The sequence below is a fragment of the Acomys minous genome (genome assembly GCF_964271855.1).
Source record: "Acomys minous genome assembly, chromosome: 12".
NCBI lineage: Eukaryota > Metazoa > Chordata > Mammalia > Rodentia > Muridae > Acomys > Acomys minous.
In genome coordinates, this window is record NC_140493.1 from 17013 (window position 1) to 27899 (window position 10887).

A 10887-nucleotide genomic window follows, 5' to 3' on the forward strand; every position below is an offset into this window, starting at 1 on the left:
AGCCCAGAGTCTTCGTGATGCCAAAGTTTATGATATAGAAAATATGCCAGTAGACCCAACATGTGTGGCTTTCTGGATAAGAAGCCTCAGGATAAGGATCTGTCTACTCTCTGCTCCTCTGCTGACACCCTGAATCACAGAGACAGAGCTGGAAAAGCTACTAGTAGGCTAGAACATTTAAAAAAAAAAAAAAGATAATCTGGAAAGATGCCCTGGTTTATCCCCCACCCCCACCCCGGCTCCACTCTGCTGCTTCTGTGAGGAAGAGATGAATAGAAGAGAAAAGCTCCAACACAGAGTGGCCTCTTCTTTTCATAGTGATGGTTAAGCATGCAGAATGATTAAAAGGCCAGCATCAGAGCAGTCTCCCACTTTCAGATGTTTAGCCATTTGTAATCAAATATGTAACCAAATAACCAATTGGTGTGGCCCTATTTCAGAATATTTTACATGTATTTGCTAATTTAACCTGTTTTTTAATATATCTTATTAATTTATTCATATTACATCTCAATGATTATCCCATCCCTTGTATCCTCCCATTCCTCCCTCCCTCCCATTTTCCCCTTACTCCCCTCCCCTATGACTGTAACTGAGAGGGGCCTCCTCCCCCTGTATATGTTCATAGGGTATCAAGTCTCTTCTTGGTAGCCTGCTATCCTTCCTCTGAGTGCCACCAGGCCTCCCCATCCAGGGGACATGGTCAATAGGGGCACCAGAGTTCATGTGAAAGTCAGACCCCACTCTCCACTCAACTGTGAAGAACATCCTGACCATTGGCTAGATCTGGGTAGGGGTTCGAAGTTTACTGCACGTATTGTCCTTGGCTGGTGCCATAGTTTTTATGCACCCAGGGCCCAGATCTGCCCATCATAATGTTCTTCTTGTAGGTTTCTAGGACCCTCTGGATCCTTCTATTTCCCCATTCTCCCATGCTTCTCTCACCTAGAGTCCTAATAGGATGTCCTCCCCTCTGACCCACTTTCCTGGTGAGTGAAGACTTTCATGGGACATGTTAACCTGTTTTTTAAAGGGGGGTTATCCTCACTTTCATTTGAAGAAAGTGAATAAAGGTTCTCACACCATGCTTTGAATCCTCCTGGGATACAGTCATGGAGGCAGGTGACTGTTGGCCCTCAAGGCCTCTGAGGTATATCCAAATAGGACAGCAATTAACTCCAGAAATATACAATGCCTTAGACTCTACTTAGTCTGCCTCTTCCTAATTAGCTCAGCAGCTCTCTCTGCACAGTTCACGTGAGGGATGCAAACCAAGCACAGTGTAACACCAATACAACAGCAGACAGCTCAACATCAATAACCCAAAAAAACCCCTAAAATTTAGCATGAGCCCTTTTTAATTTCTTTTTTCCCTTTTAATTTCAAAAGAAACAAAGAGCAGAATTTAACTGTATCTTCTTTTAAACTAAAATACAGCTGCTCAACCAGATGCTGTGCCAGCTGCCAAAAGTCCAAGTGGGCCACACATCCATGGACCTTCACCACTTTCTCAGGGTACCCCACCCCCACCCTGTGCCCAGTCTCCCCTCTTTATCACCTTGTCTCGGATCCCAATGCAGAGGGAGACACACACACACCCGCCTCCTGCTTGACCAGACGCCACCCTGGCTGCTAGTAGTCCAGGCCCCAATTCAGGTTGAACTCCATGTTCAATCACAGGCCAAACTGACTAGAAGACCAGAGAGAAAACAAAAACAAAAACAAAAAACAAGGAACAAAGCACCAATTCAACAAAGACAAACTCAGAAATCAACACTTTTACCTATAATCAACCCAAACCCAGATACACAGATACCAGCATAGGAACACAACCAGCCAAGCAGTATGTCACCACCAGACCTATCCTACTACAGCAAGTCTTGAATATTCCAGGACAACAGAAGAAGAAGAAAAAGACCTTCAAATCAACTATATGAATATAGTAAAGGTCCATAAAAAGGAAATAAAGAAATCCCTTCAATGGGGCTGGAGAGATGGCTCAGAGGTTAAAAGCATTGGCTGTTCTTCTGAAGGTCCTGAGTTCAAATCCCAGCAACCACATTGTAGCTCACAACCATCCATAATAAGAGCTGGTGCCCTCTTCTGGCTGCAGGCACTCACGCAGGCAGACTACTGTATAAATAAATAAATAGATAAATAAATAAATAAATGTTTAAGAAAAGAAAAGAAAAGAAATCCCTTCAAGAAATCCAGGAAAACACAAACAAAAAAAATTGAAGGAAATAAATAAATCCCTTAAAGAAAGCCAATAGAAGAAAACGGTTGAAGGAAATAAATCAAACTGTTCGATACATGAAAATGGAAATAGAAGCAATAAAGAAAGCACAAACTGGGTTGGGGATTTAGCTCAATGTTAGAGCACTTGCCTAGCAAGTGCAAGGCCCTGGGTTGATCCTCAGCTCTGGGGAAAAAGAAAGAAAGAAAGAAAGAAAGAAAGAAAGAAAGAAAGAAAGGAAAAGAAAGCACAAACTGAGTGAGTTCTGGAAATAAAAAATTTAGGACTTCAGATAAGAACTACATGGGCAAGGTTCACCAACAAAAGACAAGAGATGGAAGAAAGAGTCTCAGGCATTGGAGATGCCTGAGGAAGAAATTGATACATTGGTCAAAGTAAATGTTAACTCTAAAAAAAATTATTGACACAAAACATCTAGGAAATCCAGCACACTATGAAGAGACCAAACATAAGAATAATAGAAATAGAGGAAAGATAAAATCTCAGCTCAAAGGCCCAGAAAATATTTTCAACAAAATCATAAAAGAAAATTGTCTTAACTTAAAAAAGAAGATTCTGGCCCTCTGCACATCATCTCCAAGCACCAGCTTTACCTGAAATCCCAGAGACAGTTGCCATCAGGGACTACCAAACAAGACTCCTCCCCCAGCCCTTTGCTTGCTCGGTTCATCCAGGCAAACCAGCGGCAGTGGGTCCTGCCTGGTGCCCTCTACTCTCGCTTCAGGTCTCTAGGGTTTTAGGTAGAGCTAGGGCCTGGGAAATGGAAGGAGTGGAGGGCACAGAGCAGGCCTCATCACTGTCGGGTTTGTGTATCGGAACCATGAAAGCAAGGGATGGGGGGAAAGGTCTCACGTTGTAGCCCCTGATGGTGGCTGTCTCTGGGGTTTTAGCTAGAGCTGGGGCCTTGGAGATGGCTTCATCTCAGAGATGCAGGGATGTTTCAACATATGAAAACCAATCTATATAATCTACCATATAAATAAACTGAAAGAAAAAGCACACCTGATCATCTCATTAGATGCAGAAAAGGCCTTTAACAAAATCCAACACCTCTTCATGATAAAAGTCCTGAAGATATTATGGATACAAGGGAAATACCTAAACATAATAAAGGCAATTTACACCCTATAGCCAACATCAAATTAAATGGAGAAAAGCCCAAAGCAATTCCACTTAAATCAGGAACAAGACAAAACTAGCTACTCTCTCCAATATCTATTCAATATAGTACTGACTAAAGCAACAAGACAGCTAAAGGAAATCAAGGGGATACAAATTGGCAAGGAACAAGCCAAAGATGTTATTTGCAGATGTTATGGTAGTATATATAAGCAACCCTAAAAAATCTACCAGGGAACTCCTACAGCTGATAAACACCTTCATCAAAGTGGCTGGATACAAGATTAACTAAAAAAAAATAATCAGTACCCTTCCTATGTACAAATGGACCAAGAAAGAAATCAGGGAAGCAGGCTGGAGAGATGGCTCTGTGGTTAGGAGCATTGTCTGCTCTTCCAGAGGTCCTGAGTTCAATTCCCAGCAACCACATGGTGGCTCACAATCATCTATACTGGGATCTGATGCCCTCTTCTGGCCTGTAGGTGTACATGCAAGTAGAGCATTCATGCATAAAATAAATACATCTTCAAAAAAATTTAAGAAATCAGGGAAGCAACACTATTCACAATAGCCATAAATATTATAAAGTATCTTGGGATAACTCTGTAAGTAAAAGGCTTGTTCAACAAGAACTTTGAAGAAGATATCAGAAGATGGAAAGATGTTTCATGCTCCTGGATCAGTAGGATGAAGATAGTAAAAATGGCCCACACCCATGCCTGACACTGAATGACCAGGAATTGGAGGCTGGATAACCCAGAAACCTAGATAGAACCAAATACAACTGGCCAAAAATAAATAAATAATGAATATCAATTAAATGACTCCTAACAGTGTTCTGCTACACTCATAGATTAGTGGCTAGAACAGTAGTCATCACACAGGCTGCCTCCACAGCTGATGGGAGCAAATGCAGAGACCCACAACTAAACACGAGGTGGAAAGAGAGCCCAGATAGGAGTCCCCTCAGTGCTCAGCAAACCTGTGGAAGAGAGGGAAGAAGATTTGTGAGAGCCAGAGAGGTCAAGGACACTAGGGGAGCATGGGCCATGAAATCAACTAAGCAGGGTTCCTGAGACTCATAGAGACTAAAGCAGCAATTGTGGGGCCTACCTAGGTCTGTGCTAAGTCCTCTCTATATATGTTACGATTGTTAGCCTGGTGTTTGGGCAGGTGGGGAGGGCTTCTGGCAGTGGGGGTGGGGGCGTGGCTCTGGTTCTTTTGCCTGCTCCTGGGACCCTTTTCCTCCTACTGGGTTGTCTCGCCCAGTCTTGATGTGAGGTTTTGTGCCTGGTCTTATTGTATCTTGTTGTATCACATTTAACGGATATCCTTGGGACATCTGCTCTTTTCTTGGAGGAGACAAGGGTACAGTGGAACTGATGGGGCCCTAGGAGGAGGGAAGGGAAGGGAAGCTGTGGTCAGGATGCATTGTATGGAAGGAAAACAAATTAATTTTTTATTAAAATACTCCAGGCATGTGGTTGTGGCACACACCTTTAATCTTAGCACTCAGGAGGCAGAGGCAGGCAGATCTCTGTGAGTTCAAGGCCAGCCTGGTCTACAAATTGTGTCCAGGACAGCCAGAAGAAAGTATCTTAAAGACAGCGTTCTCATTAGTTCCAAACATGCTCAGAATCTCTGAGATTAGCAAAAATCATCTTTCTTGTGCCAGAAATCATGGGGACAAGATGAGGTGATGTGGAGAAGAGACCCTTGGATTCCTCATGAATCTCAGCCTTATCAGATTTCTTTAACAATTTTTGGCATGTGAACTAAACCTCCAGGGGCAAAAATCTTCCATGGAGAGGCTGTTTTGGATATGGCTTTATAGTGGGGTAAAGAAGCATGCACATTGACTAGTCTATGACCTGGAGTTATCTGCAGATTGATGTTTCTTTAGTCCTACTGTAAATATAATTTGATCTGTTTCTTTAGTGATAAATTTCTTTAGGAGTTTTGTCCGGTATATGCTCACTTATATCAAAACACTAGTCCAAGGGATACGTCCCATGAAAAACTTTACTTACCAAGAAAGTGGGTCAGAGGAGAGGACGTCCTATTGAGACTTTAGGCGAGAGTAGCATGGAAGAATGGGGAAATAGTAGGACCCACAGGGTCCTGGAAACCTACAAGAAGACCTTTATGACAGGCAGATCTGGGCCCTGGGGTCCTCCTCAAACTAAAGCACCAGTCAAGGAGAATATAGGCAGTAAACTTCGAACCCCTACCAAGACCTAGCCAACGAACACAATATTCTCCACCGTTGAGTGGAAAGTGAGATCTGACTCTCACACGAACTCTGGTGCCCCTTTTCTGACCACGTCCCCTGGATGGGAAAGCCTGGTGGCACTCAGAGGAAGGATAGCAAGTTACCAAGAAGAGACTCGATAATCTTAGAGCATATATAGGGGGTGGAAGTCTCCCTCAATCACAGACATAGGGGAGGGGAGAAGGGGGGAAGTGGGAGGGAGGGAAGAATGGGAGGAAACAGGGGAAGGGCTAACAATCAAGATGTAATATGAATAAATTAATAAAAAATGGTAAAAAAAAAAAGGGGGAGAGTTTTGTCTTCTTCATAACTATATGGCATGTTTTCTCAGAGCATGGCCAATATCCCCTTGAAAAATTAACCATGTCCCTCTACAACTTACACAACAATAGAGCCTCTCCATTTCCTCACTGTGGTAGTGACTGCCAGTTTTCTAGGTCCATGCTCCCTCTAGTGGCCTCCATTTATTCTGCAATGTTGTCTAATCTGGTGAACTCATCTCCCCTGATTTAGGAAAGAATATTCTAATGCCTCTGGTTCCATCCTTAAAAGTATTTAGGTGCGAGCATACCCTTTTCTCTTTAATTATTATTTCAGTCACATTCACAGATATCTAAGAACTCAACCTCTCTGTCAAGAAAATGTTGTCTTTGGTCTGGAGGTGTAGAGCACTTAGCTGACAAGGCAAAGAGCTAAAGCCAGCCCAAGTACAAAAGGGAAGGTGGGAGAGGGGAGAAGTGAAAGAAGGGAAAGTGTTGACGACGCTAAAGTTAACCCTTAAGCCCCACTTGCCCAAGAGCAGATAACCTCCTGGAATGCCGGAGGTTGTTATTCATATAAGATAACAAGCCACGTGTTTTCACTTTAGTGAACAAGGTTGGTGGCCCCAATTACACAGATGTTCTTGATAACATGCAGGCAAGAAGTATGTCAGGGTGTATGCTTGCCCAGATAGAACGCGTGCAGGAAGTTCGTGGCCTTGTGGGTTCTGGCTTTATCAGTGCTATTCTCTGGGAATTCTGGGTATGGATCTGGCCAGTGTACATCTTCCTGACTAGGATTTAATAAAGCTTGCTTTAATTGGACAATTGTGGATTTGGCCTTCCCCACCCCAATTTTCAGGTTTAACAGAAGGGAGGAGGGGGAAGGGCAAGAAAGGAAAGAAAGAGGAGTCAAAGAGAAAGGAAGAAAGAAGTGAAAAAGGAACAAGTAAGGAGAGGAAATTTTATCTCCACTCCCTGAGCTCAATCAACAGAACTGCCTTGTCTCTGCCCTTTCTGTGTGACTTTTCTCACCGTAGGAGCAGCCTACATGGGAAGACCCTGTTTCCTAGTTTTCTAGGTAAGCCTAATTCCTAAAGATGATGACCCAAGGACAGGACTTCCTTTTTTCAAATCCTTTGGGTTTGTAAAAATCCCACTGAGTTTTCATTTCCTCCCTAAAAGATTTCTCTTTATCCCTATATGAACTTACACACCTCCATGTGGTTAGCCCCACAAGGAGGTCTGGAATCCACAATCCCAAGCAGAGCTTAAGAAACGTACAAGCCAAAGCCAACCAAAGACTACCTGAGCAAATAATTCCAGGAACCTGCATCAGGCCAAAAGTGACAACCCTCCACGGTTCATTCTAAGGTTCTAAAAGCAGTTCAAAGCCATGTAGACAATCAGCAGCTAAAGACTCATACGCAGTTACACAGCCACAGTCTGTCTACACGGAGTGAGGGTAATTTTATTTCAGCCTCGCTTCACTTGTATAGTTGTACCTAAGAAACCTTTAGAGCCTTTGCTTGCTATCAGAACCAGGAGTGCCATTTTCTGAGGCCTGTCTTTCACCACTGACGTGACAGGGAGGCCCATGGCCGCTTTCCTCCACACTTGAGCCCAGCCAAAGGAGAAGCGCCAGAGAGTAACGGCAGAAAAGGAGGCAGGGCATTCGTTTTCTTAATGGCCAAACTGTTGTCAACAAGCCACAGCAGCCTCCAAACTCTGGTCCTGTGAAACTGGGAACTGCCAGAGATCCAAAGGGACCTCTTCAACCTCCTCCTCCTACATATACCACTAATAAAAGAAGCAAACTGTGAGGGGAGGGGAAGGGAGGGATGAGGAGGGGAGGGGAAAGGAGGGGAAGGGAGGGGAAGGGAGGCACTCCCCATCCAGTCCTTCATCCTCCTCACTGAGGGAAGAAGGGCACGGTGCAAAGCTATTGAGGGACACAGCTGTTAATGTACCAACTCCACCCCTCATGAAATGCAGCCTCATAAAACTAACAAGCATTCCTCTGCCCAGCTGTCACAGCACCACAGCCCGCAGGAGGGAGCAGCCATCAGAGAGAAGGGCCTTTCATCTCATATTAGTTTCTAATTGCCAAAGACTCATTGGCTTAAAACAACACATATTTATTATCTCTCGGCTCTGTGGTTCCTAAGCCCCTGATGGGTCTCACCAGGCTATGTTAGTGAGCTCAGGCAGGACTCCATCCTTTTTTAACGACCATCTGCTTCCTGGCACTTTTCAGCTTTGAGTGGCTGTCCGCAATGCTTGGCCCATGGCTTCCATTTTCAAAGCCAGCAATGTGACCAAGGCCTTCTCACCCTGCCATCAATCCAGCTGTCTCCCTGGTCTCCTTAATCTACAGTGAAGGGCCCTTGGGATTATTTCAGGCCCATCTGGATAATGGAGGACAGTCTCCTTATTTGTCTTTAAGGCCAGCTGATTAGCAACTTAGTTTTAATTGCATTCTTTTTTTCCCCACTTTTACATACATTTATTTTTTTAACCTTTGGATATTTTATTTATAAAACTTCTGTTATTCTATTGAACCCATGCTCAGATCTACCCAATGGCCAGGACATTCTCCACAGTTGTGTGGAGAGAGGGGACTGACTCAGACATGAACTGTGGTGCTCTATATTTGACCACCTCCCCTTGGTGGGGAGGTCTGGTGGCACTCAGAGAAAGGATAAGCAGGCTACCAGCATGAGACTTGATAGGCTGTGACCATATCGTGGGGGAGGAGATAACCTTCTGTCACAGACCTAGGGTAGGGAAGAGAGAGAGAGGGAGGGACGGGAGGATATAAGTGAGGGGACAACAATTGAGATGTAATCTAAATAAATTAATAAAAACTTCTTAAAACTTCTGTTATTCTGCTTTATTTTGTCTCTCTCTTCCTTTTAATTTATTATAATTTATTCAGATTACATCCAGATTGTTATCCCCTCACTTGTTTCTTCTTGTTCCCACTCTCCCTCCCTCTTATTCCCTCCCCCTAGACCTCTGACAGAAGGGGACCTCCTCTCCCACCATATGACCACAGCCTATCACATCTCATCCAGATAACCTGCATCCCCTTCCTCTGTGTGCCCTCAGGGCCTCCCCCACCAAGAGGAAGTGATCAAATTGGAGGCACCAGAGTTCATGTCAGAGGGAGTCCCTACTTCCCCCACAACCATGGAAAATTAATGAGCTGTCTATTGGCTGTATCTGAACAAGGGATCTAGGTTCATTGCATACATTGGTCCTTGGTTGGTACAACAGTTTGTATAGGCCCTCCTGGGCCAAAACTGAAGTCCAAGTGAATTAAATATCTCAACATAAAACCAGACATACTAAATCTATTAGAAGAAAAAGTGGGGAAGAGCTTTGAACTCATTGGCACAGGAGACAACTTCCTGAACAGAGCACCAACAGCTCAGGCTTTAAGATCAGCAGTTAATAAATGGGACCTCATGAAGCTAAAAAGCTTCTAAAGACAAAGGACACTGTCAACAGAAGAAAACAACAGCCTATAGACTGGAAAAAGATCTCATCTGAAAAAGGACTAATACCCAAAATACATAAAGAACTCAAAGCCAGGCGTAGTGGGAGGCAGAGGCAAGTGGATCGCTCTGAATTCGAGGCCAGCCTGGTCTACAAAGCAAGTCTAGGACAGCCAAGGCTACACAGAGAAACCCTGTCTTGAAAAACAAAAAACAAAAACAAAAAACCCAAACAAACAAACAAACAAAAAAGAACTCAAGAAATTAAACACCACCAAACCAAATCATCCAGTTTTACAAATGGGGTACAGAGCTAAGCAGAGAATTCTCAACAGAGGAGCATCAAATGGCCAAGGAACACTTATCTGCAGTTTTAACTCCCCATTGCCCACTGACCCCAACTGTCACAGGGTCTGTGATGGGAGCATCTCACTGAGGGCCGCTGCCTGTTCTGCTCCCATGTATATCCTGCTCCTTTGGGAATCTGATGCCTGAGATGCCAAAGCTATCAACACAGACGCTAAAGGTTATACGGTGTCTTGATGACTCTTAAAGTAAGATACACTGCTGCTATCACACCTCTGATACTGACACCAAGTCATCACCAGGACCAAGTCAAAGCCTCAGGAACCGTCTACTGTCCATCCACCTGTTCCACCTGGTTCTTCCGCCCTGTCCCTTCCACTGAAATTTTTTCATGTGCCATCCAGGACTTCTGAGCAAATGTTTTAAGTTCTCAGTCTTAAGTCTTGTATGAATGTCTCATCGCATCATCATGTATAACATTTTAAGATGTCCTGAGATTCCTACAACCCTTGCAGCTGCTCAGTTGGAAACTGCTTCCTCTCTTAACCACTGAATAGCTTAGAGCCCAAAGTTGGGAAGGGATTTCTCTCTAAGCTCCCATTGCTGCCTTAAACTATGTCTTCCTCCTTCAAGGTCTCTCTTCCATGAAGGCTGGATCACAGCTTCTCCCCCATCTGCTGATGACCTCAGGGCCAAGTCTTCTTCCATTTGTTCCTGGTTCTGTAGCCATTTGTGCAGCTGACTTCTCCAGTGTCCAGGCTGCTCAAGTCTTTGACTGCTGTACTGTGCTGTGGCAACAGCCTTCAGGAACTTTAAATTCAAGGTTCTTGCACTCTGTTCATGGCCTCCTGCCATCACCATTACTCTAAGAGTCCAGCCACAACAAGTCTGACCTCCAATGCACAGACCCGGCCATTTTTCCCATACAGCTGATGACTACATTTCTCCAGGTTCCTTGTAGCTCATTGTTGCCATGTGACTGGGTGTTAACAATAGAAGATGAGCACAGAGGAGGACAATGTAATGAACATGAAGCATTCCCCAATTTTAATAGTTGGTTCTTAGCAGGTAGTGCTATTTTGAAAGATTTGTGGAGCCTTTAAGAAGTGGAGCCTACTGCAGGAGGTGATTCACTGGGCAAAGACCTTCGGTCATGTAGCCTGGCCCCACTTC